Source organism: Coenobita brevimanus, chromosome 60 (assembly GCF_032717465.1).
Source record: "Coenobita brevimanus isolate Jiangsu-jjx chromosome 60, ASM3271746v2, whole genome shotgun sequence".
Classification (NCBI taxonomy): domain Eukaryota; kingdom Metazoa; phylum Arthropoda; class Malacostraca; order Decapoda; family Coenobitidae; genus Coenobita; species Coenobita brevimanus.
In genome coordinates, this window is record NC_137013.1 from 39598968 (window position 1) to 39612373 (window position 13406).

General features: G+C 40.4%; 1 protein-coding gene across 1 annotated transcript in view; it reads right to left on the reverse strand.

The window, feature by feature from the left end:
• The window catches only part of LOC145403388 (KICSTOR complex protein SZT2-like), a 214005-nt gene that overhangs the window by 172901 nt on the left and 27698 nt on the right, over positions 1-13406 (reverse strand). The window lies entirely within an intron of this gene.

The following is a 13406-nucleotide window of genomic DNA, read 5'->3' on the forward strand; positions in this document are numbered from 1 at the left end:
ACTAAATATCGATTTATTCTTTCTATCTTGGACTGAGGCACAAGAATTCTGTCTATCGCTGGAAAATTTATTCACGTCAAAGAAACTTTCCGCCCCCCTTCCCCCCAAAAAAGGGGGGAGAGAGAGAGAGAGAGAGAGAGAGAGTGTGTGTGTGTGTGTGTGTGTGTGTGTGTGTGTGTGTGTGTGTGTGTGTGTGTGTGTGTGTGTGTGTGTGACAGGAGCCTGAGTGTCAAACAAGATACATGAAAACCAAGGCAAAAAGAAAGACAAGAATTTCCCTACAGTCGTTTTACTTAAATCTGGTTCAGAGTTGTGTCATTTTGCAATATATTTCACGAGATTTATGGCCAGAATCAGCAATACTATGGCTCTACATCCTTTCCATTGCACTTTTTCGTGACTTGCATCATATTCTAGCATTAATCCCTTGTTGCAACTCGGTATGCAAGATGGAGAGATGGCAATTTTAGGCCATATTAAAGTTAAAAAAAAAAAAAAAAGTACACCAATACCTCAATCTCCCTACCCTTCGACCCTTTCCTATCCATTATTGATACCCTCCTACTTTTCCCTCGATTTTCCTTTTTCCCTCATCTTTCACTCATTTATCTATACTTCCTCATTAACGTACATATCCTCACTGAACTGCCTCCTCTTCTTCTCTCCTTCGCCCTCCTCTTTCCAGTTTCCCCTTACTTTTTTTTTTTTTTTTTTTTTTATGCGAGGAAGAAGGAACCAAAGGCCATGAGCCCGCAGTAACAGTTCCCTCCAAGAGAAAAAAAAAATACAATATAGAGCCAAATTCAAGATCCGATCATTTTGAGATGCCTGGACACACTGCGTTTGAAAGGCTGGAGATCATAGGCAGCAGGAAATAGACAGAGGGAGACAGTTCCAGAGTTGACCTGTTGCATAAATGAAAGACTGGGAGTAACGGTTAATTCTTGCATTAGAGAGTTGGACAGAAAAAGGATGAGAGTCTGCTGCCAGACGGGTGCTACGCGCCCGTCGTAGAGGTGGAGGAATGCAAGCAGACAGTTCAGAGGAGCAGTGACCATTAAAGTAGCGATAGAAAAGAGATAAAGATGCAACAGTGCGGCGAAGAGACAGAGGTTGAAGGGAGTCAGTAAGAGGAGGAGAGTTAATGAGACGAAAAGCCTTTGACTCCACCCTATTGAGAAGAGCTGTATGAGGGGAGCCTCCCCACACATGAGAGTTGTACTCCACACAGGGGCGGATAAAACCCCTGTATAGAGTCAACAATTGCGCAGGGGTAAAGAAAGAGCGGAGTCGGCTTAGCACACCCAATCTCTTGGAAGCAGATTTTACAAGAGATGTAATATGATCTTTCCAAGATAAGTCCCGAGTAAATGAAACCCCAAGCATGTTCAAGGATGATGTAGGATTAAGCTGAATATTATTAAACATTAGTGGGTATACCTGTGGAAGATTTTGTCGGGTTGAAAGGTGTAAGAACTGAGTCTTAGATGCATTAAAGACAACCATATTATTTTTACCCCAGTCAGAGATACGAGCCAAGTCAGACATTAGGTGTGCCATAGCCTCATCCCTTGTTTGTTGAAGTAACTGTTGAGATGGGCGTTGCGGGAACCGAATGGAAAGGTGAAGGGTGGAGTCATCAGCATATGAGTGGATAGGGTTAGATGTACAGCTTAGAAGATCATTGATGAATAAAAGGAAGAGAGTTGGTGATAGGACAGAGCCCTGAGGAACACCACTGTTGATAGATCTAGGAGAAGAACGATGGCCGTCTATAACAGCGGCTATAGAACGACCAGAAAGGAAGCTAGCGATGAAGGCACAGATAGAAGGATAGAAACCGTAGGAGGGCAGTTTGGAAATTAAAGATTTATGCCAGACTCGATCGAAAGCCTTTGAGATGTCAAGTGCAATGGCAAAGCTTTCGCCAAAGTCCCGAAAGGAGGATGACCAGGAGTCTGAAAGGTAGGTGAGAAGATCGCCAGTGGAGCGTCCCTGACGGAACCCATACTGACGATCGGAAAGAAGGTTGTGATAGGAAAGATGCCTTAAAATTTTTCTATTAAGAATTGACTCGAAAACTTTTGAAATACAGGACGTTAAAGCAATTGGACGATAGTTGGAGGGTTGGGAGTGGTCACCCTTCTTTGGGACTGGCTGAATGAGAGCAAACTTCCAGCAAGAAGGAAAGGTACAAGTTGACAGACAAAGACGAAAGAGTTTGCCTAGGCAGGGTGTAAGCACAGAAGCACAGTTCTTGAGAACTACTACTACTATTACTACTACTCCTCTCTCTCTCTCTCTCTCTCTCTCTCTCTCTCTCTCTCTCTGATAACGCCATTTTCCCACCCTGCTATTTGTTCTGGCTATCACGCGTCAACTATAACCTTTTGCAGCTCTGAATATTGGTCTCTGTTAGCCTACAACCAACAAAGCAGCATAAATGATAACGGTGTCATGTCATTAACCTCAGAGTAAGTTGTACGTAAAAGTATATGAGTTTTGGATAGCTTGTCATTCAAAAACCTAAATATGGTAATATAAAACTAATTTAATTTTCAATGGAGGCTTGAATTCCTAATACAACTATCATATGTATAACGTCAATACGAACCCGAAAACTAATTTTGGAACGGAATTTAGGAGAAACGTGTCCGTTTAAAACCTTTCATTTGCCATATATGTTTATTTAGCATTTGCTACACAAGAACAGGCCAAAAGTGAAAACCAGGGTGAGGCGGAGGAAGAGTGTGTGGCCTGTAAGCGAGGATAGTCTGATGAGATAAGATTACACAAGATAACGCCACGTTACAGCCACCTCCTCCCCTCCCTATCCTTCCTTCCTATATACCGGTGTGTGTGTGTGTGTGTGTGTGTGTGTAATATACATACATATATATATATATATATATATATATATATATATATATATATATATATATATATATATATATATATATAGCTATATAACTTACCTCGCCCACACGGAGTCCGGCGAGGTATTGTTTTTAGTCGAGTTTCTTTGTTAGCAACATTACGGAAAAACGACTGAATGAAATTACTGTACATGAAATTTTCAGGATATGTGAGCACTGGTCCGAAACTTTCAGAATATGTGGGCTGCGGTCCCAAAAGAAAATGATTAAATTTTGGGGGGCGCCCACCATCCACTCACTTGATGTAGTGCTGCTTTGGGTGACTGCCCCATCCTCTCTTCCTTCCATCCTCTTCTGTCTTTCTTTCCTTCATTAATTCCTCTTCATTCTGCCTACGGGTGATTTTGCTCTCCCTGTTGTCTATCTTTCCTTCATTCTTTCCTCTTCCTTCGGCCTATGGGTTACTCTACACTGAGTAATGGTATCCTGTACTCCAGGAAACCATTTCCAATGCTGGGTGGTAACCATATAAACAAATTAGGGTGCCTGGTGGTTTAGTGAGTAATTAAGGCGCTCCAATTGGATTAAGCAGGTGCAGGTTTATATTCAAGTGGTGCTTGGGGCTTATTTCTCACGCAATGCCACTCAGGGATGAGTGAGGCTGATAACTCATCTTAAATGTCAGAACCAACTTGTCTAACCCCGGTCTCCTACGCTCCTCATGGGGCAACGTAAGATTGGATGATGGATGGATGGATGGTAATCGAGTGACCCCGAAAGGTCAAAATCAAGGTTACATATTTTCAGAGGGCAACAGCTGGAAACCGGTTGAAGATAGGGATACTTACTATTACCAACATACAGGAACTCGTAATATGGGCTTTCATTTGGCACCAAGACCTCTGACCTGAGTGAACCTGAAAGGTCAAACTCAAGGTCACGGATATTCAGGGGGCTATAACTCGAAACGGTTTGGAGAGACATTAACCATTATCAACAGATGGGAGGTCCCATATGGGTTTTAAATTAGTACCATAACCTTTGACCACAAGTGATCTTGAAAGATCAAACGCAAGGTCATGGATATTTAAGGAACTATAACTCAAAACTCGTTGAAGACAGATACTGTATTTACTATTATCAAGATATTGAAAGTCTCATATGGGCTTTCATTTGGCACCATGACCTTTGACCCTTGGTGACCCCGAAAGGTCAAACGCAAGATCGTGGAGTTTCAGAGGGCGTCACTTGAAAACATTTGTGCCATTACCCTGGACTGTACTTGTGTACTGACACTAAATGGCAGTAATGATTCAGTGTTTAACAGCAAAAATAACTGCTGTCGGGCAACGTTTGTTGTGCCTGGCACCACTTGCTTATTTATTTATTTATTTATGTAGAGAAAAATTAACAAGACAATGAAAATAACAGCTCGAGTAAAATAAATAGGAAAGTCAGATGGTCGGCTGAGCAGACATCATCATCTTAACTATTTGCTAGACTATTTACTGGTGCTGTAAAACACACACACACACACACACACACACACACACACACACACACACACACACACACACACACAGGAATTATACAGGGCAGAACCAAACCACACAGCCATAACTATCTGCTCATAAAACAAATAAATATATGAATAAATAAATGGTGACATCACTTACAAATACCAGAGTGATCACAGCAATACCATATCACATATTTTTATCAGTCTCAATCTGCTGATCAGTCTCCCTTATATCCACAGTGCCCATTACAAAAGTGCTAACTCACAAGCTTACCTATGACCTTCACTCCCCTTCACCCACTTCATACATCCTCCTCAAATCTGTCCCATAATCTCCTTCAAAGTCTATCATTCCCATTTCAAAAATCCTTATATATCCTCCTCAAATCTGTCCCACAATTTCCTTCACAGTCTGTCATTCCCACTTCAAAATCCTTACATACCCTCCTCAAATCTGTCACACAATCTCCTTCACAGCCTATCATTCGCACTTCAATGTCCTTATACTGAACATCCTCCTCAAATCAGTCCCACAATCTCCTTCACAGTCAATCATTCCCACTTCAAAAATCTCTACATCCTCCTCAAATCTGTCCCACAATCTCCTTCACAGTCTAAACCACTTCAAAAATCTCTACATCCTCCTCAAATCTGTCCCACAATCTCCTTCACAGTCTATCATCCCCATTTCAATATCCTTATACTGTACATCTTACTCATATCTGTCCCTCAATCTCCTTCATGGTTTATTTTCTCCTCTCCTGCCACTCACTCCACTGTTATATATTCCTGTACTTACTCTAATATTCCCCGTATGTTCCACAAGAATGCACCAAAAATAATCGTGCAACAACTTAACCAAGAAACCAGAGACGTCAACCAACCATGCTAGCAAGAGCCCCATTCCATATTTCCACATTATCTATTAACTATTGGTAGGTTCCCCATAAATTTACCAAATAAAATCGTTTAGTGGGGCGCCTGGCAGTCTAGTGGTCTGAGAGTCCCAGCCAGAGTGACGGCCATGTATTGGTTCGGCCCCAATGAGCTGACTGGAGGTTTTTCATTACGTACAGCTCCCAAGGGGGATACGCTGGTTCATATACCTATAAACAGACAACATTATGGTAGGCTTTAGACTCTGGTCCCTATGACTCGAAGGAAGTAATATAAGCCTGGGTGTTAACAGGTATTATTTATCCGCTCAAGACAGTAATACGTGGAATTAAAACATGGTGGTCACTGTGCAAATTTTTTTTTTTTTTTTTTACTGGTCCTCGTGTTCAAATGACCCATGCACTGTGAAAATCCAGGCTCCAACAAATCCACAATGTGCATCATTTTAAAGTTCCTTATTATTTCCACTACCACACGGAAAAGCTTGCAAAACTACATGTTTGAGAGAAGGTGTGTTTCACCCTTTGACTTGCAGGACTTCTCTCAACTGAACAACCTCGCCTGGTGTTAACTCTAACCTAATGATATTTTACACCATGCATGCCCTCTTTGAAAGGATGAGGCATTTCCTCATTTTGAGTATTTTTGCTGGAGACAGGCTCTTTGCAACCAAATGCCCTTCTTGATGTCAACTAATGGTCCTCGGGTGGGATCAAATGCTCGACCCCTTGGTCAAACGTGAATTCTAACAAAATGAATTACGGCAGCCTAAACAAATTTTAGGAGTACCAAAAGCAGAGAACGGGTTACTCGATGACGATGATGATGATTACTGTGCAGTTATCGATGGTTCACATGTTCTGTAAACTAAATATCGGACGACAAGCCAAACATACAGCCAGCCCCAAGACTGGGTAAGAGCACCAGACAAAATTAAGGACATATGCAAGGAATCTTCGAAGACTAAATGAGGCAAGCCTACGTAAAAGGTACCAGATCTAAAGGAATCATGTTGGTAGTGAGATTTCAAGATGCAAAATATAAATAAGAAAGTGACCTCATCTATCGAAGATGAGTACTAAAAAAGAAATGCCAGTGAAACGACATTAGTAACCATGACACTGAAAGCAGGTGGTTCAGAAGAGTGATCCTATTAACCATCGAGGTCATCACCCACTAGAGCTGTGAAAATGCAAAAGTAACCATGACAGTGAAAATAATAATGCAGCCAAGAAGAATATCACCATTGTCACAAGTGTTTCAATAATGACGACAGTGAAAGTGACAGTGTAACCAAGAATGATACCACCAGAGCCATGACAGTACTTCTGTAACACTGAAAGTGAAAGTGATACTGTAACCAAGGACATGACTGAAAATGAGTTTGACAAAGCATTCCATCCTCAGAGCCATGGAAGTGCCAGTGTAACCACGACAGTTCCACCCAGCATGAGGGTCGGGAAAGTGCCAGTGTAACCATGACAGTGCCACCCAGCATGAGGGTCGGGAAAGTGCCAGTGTAACCATGACAGTGCCACCCAGCATGAGGGTCGGGAAAGTGGAAAGTGCCAGTGTAACCATGACAGTACCACCCAGCATGAGGGTCGGGAAAGTGCCAGTGTAACCATGACAGTGCCACCCAGCATGAGGGTCGAGAAAGTGACAGTGTAAGCGAGCATGTTATCAGCACTGGACAAACAAGTAGTGTTGATAACGCTATCTAGTGATTACCCCAGTTCCCCCTCCCTCCTTCCCCACCGATGCCGTGTCTTCCTATTTCTTCCCTTCACCCTCAAACTCCTTCATATTTTCCATAATTTGAATAATGATAATGATGATGATGATGACAGTGATAATGGAAACAAAGAAAACAAATAAATAAATATTTTAAATAATAATAAAAACAATAATATTAGTAATAATAATAATAATAATACAGCCACAGCCAATCCCATGTTACCCTTCTGAGGCGCTGGGTCCTAAAACTAGCAAATGCAGCCCAGGACAGGAGTAGACGACAGGCTTCATTCTCCTGGTGACAATTCACGATAAAACACACACACACACACACACACACCAATCACTCCATAGGGTTCACACACACACACACACACACACACACACACACACACACACACACACACCACACACACACACACACACACATTTGGCCGACTGGGACATCCTAACCACAACCTAGAAAACTGACCTAGGGCAATTTGTGAGACAGGAGAGTATTATTTGAGAGAGTGAAGGGAAGGGGGTAGCTGGGTGGGCAGGTAGGTAGGCACATAGGCAGGTACTGATTGAGATAGTAATTACATACAGTGGTGAGACTGTGCTTTAATGAGATAGATATGTATGTATGTATGCAGGTAGGTGGGTAAGTAGGCAGGTAGGAAGACAACCAATGAGGTATTAAATATGCAAGAGTGAACGTAAGCGAGGTAGGTAGGTAAGTAAGTAGGCAAATTGAGGTGAAGTGAGGCCAGGCTAGGTTAGGTTAGGTTAGGCTAGGCTAGGTTGCTTAGGTTAGGTTAGGTTAGGTGAGATTAGGTAGGCAGTCAACTTCTTAAGTCAGATGATGTATCTTTTATTTTATTCTTACTACGGTACTACCAGATGATTTTATACTGCCTTGGAGAGACTTCAAACTAGAGAGGTTAGATACAGCCTCCATTAACCCATTTATCAAAAGACATCTCCCCAAAGTTTAATAAAATCCTTCAGTGATAGAAAGAATAAAATATACAGTACCGTAAGTCACTGGACTGAATGGATTAACATTACAATGAATATGAGAGTTGGTGAGATACTACACAAATAAAATTGTTAAGTAGGTACACCAGCAGGCAAGGAATGAGTTAATCAGTGAATATGTAACATGGTGAGTTAGTGTGTGAATTTGATAGGTACAGGTGCTCATCGGCCCTTCGGGCCCCTCGCACTTGCTCCTGCGGAGGGCTCTCATGTTTATGTGCTGTTCTAGTATAACAATGTCACTTGGATTTTTTGCAGCTAACCAACTGATCGTGTTATTTGCAGCTTCGGGAATGGAACCCAGTTTATTTTAGTTTTACCTCTGGGCAAAAAAATCTACGGAGATCCTACGCTGGGCTTCGGGAGCAGTGTTTTTTTGGTCAAAATGTGATTGCTCATTAAATATAGTAAAAGTTTTTCAATCGTGATGGGACCAAGTTTTTTCACAGCAGCAAATTTTTGGTGGTTTTTGTGCCAATTTTGGTACGATTTGAATGTGTAGTTTCGGCTGCCCAAAACACACACACACACACACACACACACACACACACACACACACACACACACACACACACACACATGCCTACTGCTATAGTATATTAGATGTATATAATGAATGAGAATGGGGAAGCAAATGAATGTGTTTGGTTAGGTACTGCATGCATGAAACAGTCAAGTAGGTATGTAAGTAGGTAATGAATGAGTAAATATGAGTGTTGTGAGGCAGCGTGTGCATCAGGTAGGCAGGTGAGTAAATACTAGGTACTCGATGAATGAAAAAGCGAGGTAGGCAACTAGGTAAGTACGTAATGAATGTGTGAATACGTGAGGTGGTGAGGCAGTGTGTGAATCAGGTAGGTACTAGGTATGCAGATAATGAATGAATGTGCAAATAAATGAGTTGATCAGATACTGCCTGAATGAAACAGTGAAAAAGACAAATAGGTAGTTAATAAACGTGTGAAGAAGGAATGTGAGGTGGTGAAATAATATGTGATCTGGGAAGGCAGGCAGATAACAGGTCGTCCATGAATGAAATAGTGAAATAGGTAGACAGGCAGGCAATGAATTAGGGAAAACATGGGATGGTGAATCAGCATCTGACTTCAGTAGGTCGGCAGATATTAGGTACTACAAGAATGAAATAGTGAACTTAGTAGACAGGTACACAATGAATGAGTGAATATGTGATGTGGTGAGGCAGTAAGGTGTCCTTGTCTGTGTAAGTGAGCATGGTGTAATCTTATCAACGGCACTCTGGTCCTTGTCTTACTCACCAACATCCCCTCTACCACCCAACTCAAACCACCTCTTACTGATGTTGTTAAGGCTTCTATATGCCTATTAACTGATTCAATAGCAGGACATCTTTTCATACTGTTTTAGCATCTCCATGATGTCTACATTTACTGACATCCCACTCCCACCCATCCTGCCTCAAACCTCCACTTACTGACTTTTAGTGATCTTACGGCCTCTGAATAATCATTAACTGATTCAACACCAGGATGTCTTTTTTTCCCAGTTTATTATATCAGCCATCATACAATACTGTTTTCCTCCAAACAACTGCATTTGCTGACATCTCTCTCATCCACATGGCACAAACTTCCACTCTAAACATCCATTATCCCCTTTAGTACAGTACCAAAACATTTTCTCTGTTTTACTCCAAGTACTTGCACAGTAACTTACTGACATTCCTCTCTCACCCACCCAGCTCAGAATATAAAGAAAAATACTCAGATTAAAAGCGTTACTATTTTCTTTCTCTTCCAATCATTTACAATATCTTTTACCTCCCCAACTCACACTTATTATTTTTATTGTTGTTGTGGTCCCAGGCTCATCTGGAACTAGCTGCTTCACAAATGGTGCCATTACAACTTCCCTCATAAACTGGTGCCTCCACTACAACTAAAATGCTTTTTAATACATTAGATTTGAAAAAAATATATCCTGCATTCTTCAGCCAAAACTGGCCTATACAGAATAGTTAATATTGCTATTTTTCTTGTTAATATGAAATGATCATGTGAATACTGTACACTGTAATATATATTTTTTTTCCTCTCTCTCTCTCTGTCTCTCTCTCCTATGGCTGGCAAACATCTAATGTTGTGGTGGACATATATTAACAATTACACAGTCCTAAGTGTTAACCTGTTTTTGTTTACTGAGTGTAGCTGGGATCATGAACTGGGATCATGAACTGAAGATTCTTTCACAAGTAGCAGAAACAGGACAAAGAGTTAAAAGTAATCTGGATGCTGAAGGGTTCAGATTAACTCTTTCAATCTGATGACCTATTCTTACTTAATTCTTGGCACCTCCTGATGATTTTATTCAGAATGGAGAGACATTCCACCAGGATGGGTTCAATATAGCCTTTATTAATCCTTTCAATGGGAGAGTTCATTAATCCATTCAATGGGAGAGATCTTTCCTAAATCTTAATTCAAACTGCCTGGCTGCAGCATAAATACAAAATAACATCCAGGGACTGAAGGAGTTAATATGATGGATCACTGTTAAAGCAACCTATTTATACTTCCTAGCATATGAACCAGGAGGGAGAATCTCAAAGGTATTTATAATGGAATCTCTGTTGTAACTTAGATTTGTTTTTTCAAGATAGTAAATGCCAGTAGAATCCTTCCCTATCTTTCGTTCTTTTTTCAAAAACAGTTCCTGGTTACAAGAGAAAAAACTGCTGCAGCAGCTGTTATTTGTTTTGGACAGGACAAAGAAAGAAATGAGTATAAACTTTCCATGTCTTCAGTTCTTCCTGCTACAACAAAACTAAGTTACAACGGGAAATCCATCGTACATATCTTCAATAATCCCACCCCAGGTTAAAAATGAAATCCCGCAACTTCTCCAGTGACCTCTGAAAGCACTATGGCCTGATAATGAGACAATCTTTGTGATAGCATGGCCTTCATCTTCCCATGACAGCTTTGCCCTAACAGCCCGGGTCTTGATAAGCACCTCTGTTTATCTTACACAACTTATTTCAAGGAGAATCATATCTCAATCATCATCATCATCGACATCATCATCATATTCATCATCATTTTCTTTTCCACATACTTATGGGATGAGGTACAGTTGGGAAAGATTCACAAACAAAGGATAAAAACAAAAATACTTGAACTATCAACAGTGCCCACTGAAACAGATCACAGAACTATTCACACACTATTCAAGTCTGCAAAATCTTGGCTCCATCTCAAAAGGGAAATCATCTGCACATATCTTTTTGCTATAAACTGGTTTTTTTTTTTTTTTTTTTTTTTGGCTATGCAATTCATAAATACCTTTGAATAAAGTTATTCTGCCAAGTATTAAAAAGAAAAAAAGTGCAACCCTTGAAATGTGCTCTTCCACATATAGTATATACTTCATCCAACCATTTAACATTTCTTTCTAAACTTCCCTATCTCATTGTTTGTGCATTAATTTACCAACTCCTTAAATCTCTTTCCTGACTTACATACCTATTCCTATACACCAAGCCCTCATTTTTTGACCGATCGTTATTCAACAATTCATTGTTTTGACATTTATAAACCTATACCCTTTTTTGTTGTTCGGCATGGTTATCCCCACCATTTCGACAATTCAACCCGCCGCCAGACAGACAGACTGAGCTGCCTGTCTCCTGCGCTCTGCCCTGCTGATCGGTTGCCTCTTCATCCGTGTGCATTTCTTTTTGGCCTCATGGAATACTACAGCACCACCATGACTCCACCCAAGACCCCTACTATTACCCCTGTCAAGCACAGTCATGTGCTCACCAACCTGAGTGAGTGTTCTGCCATCGCATGGTCAGGTGACGATTGACAATTGCACCTACAATTAACGAATGTTCTTACACACGATATTGTTTTGGCGCCAGTTTTACGAAAAACATATCTTCGTTTGCACTAGGTTAGGTAGTTTATAATCATTGGGGGGTCCTGGGAGTGAATCTTCCCAGGTAGGTTTCAGCACTTCCAGTTAGGCTTCCACTCCTATTTATGGTTTTAAATTGAAAACATTTGAGTTTGTCTGGTGTGGTGACGACACGTCCAGTCGGCGGGATCGGCAAGAAACACGCTATCGAAGGCATTCATGAGGCTTTCTTTAATATCGCTAAGTAGGTTTATTTCATTTGTTCTCCAATATTTTTTGATCGATAATCAAATGTCAATCATCTGAGATGTATGTAGTAGTAAAATAATTTTCCTTGAGAATGTAGGACTATAGGAAAACAGCTATAATTTCTGTGTCACTTTTGTTCATATTTATCGGTATTTTCTGCATCTTTACAGAATATTTTCTGAATGATGAATTTGGTCAGGAACCCAACCCCCCTATTTCCTAACAATCTTATGGAAAAAAATTGGTTTGTTATTCGACCAATTCATTATCCAATCACTTTTTATGGAATGCATCCCTGTCGAATAGTGGGAGAGAGGTGTATTCACATTCTCTCTTTCCACAATCCTATTCATATCCATTCTAAATGGCACTTATACACACATTTCTCTGTCCTTTTATCAAATAACTTCCATATTTCATGACTTTCTCCTATCCTCCTCATGGGGAAATATAGGATTGGATGATGGATGGATTTCATATCTTTCACTAAACTCTGCTTTTTATCATACCCAATCTTTGTAAACTATATACAGTAAATTCCTAAGCAGCCCAATTTTCACTGCTCACAATCTTGATTTTGAAACTAATGCCAACCAAAGGCACAAACTCATATGTTAATACGGGCACTAACACAAATTCTTGCCATCTTCTTGTAGCCTCTTTACTCACAGTCTTATCATGTGCACTAGTTCAAACCCAAGAAATAACTGGATTTTTTTTTTATCATGTACAGTACTGTCACCATGGGGATTAGGCTGGTCATCTACTCTCATATACCGTACAGTACACTATTCTGTACTGGCCTAAGGTACTCTCATCTAAGACCCCTACTACCTCGAAATGGGCAAAATGGGATTGGCTGTTACTGTTAAGTGTAATAACAATGAAATAGTTATTAATACAGTGTGCTGTATCCACAATATTAACACAGCACAGACAGCATACTACACTTACCTGAAGAAGTGATGATGTAATACTCTCTAGGAGTACATCATAAAAACTACAATAAGGTGACACTGTTCATCCACAAAGTAACCTAAACTAATATGCACTGGCAATTGATCTGTAACAAAATCAAACTTGGCAATTGATCTGTAACAAAATCAAACTTGATTACTAAAGGCATCAGATGGATCAAGAATGACTATGCCATGAAAAAATCAAGTTACTATTAAATACTCAAGGATGAGTACCATACATTCTAACAC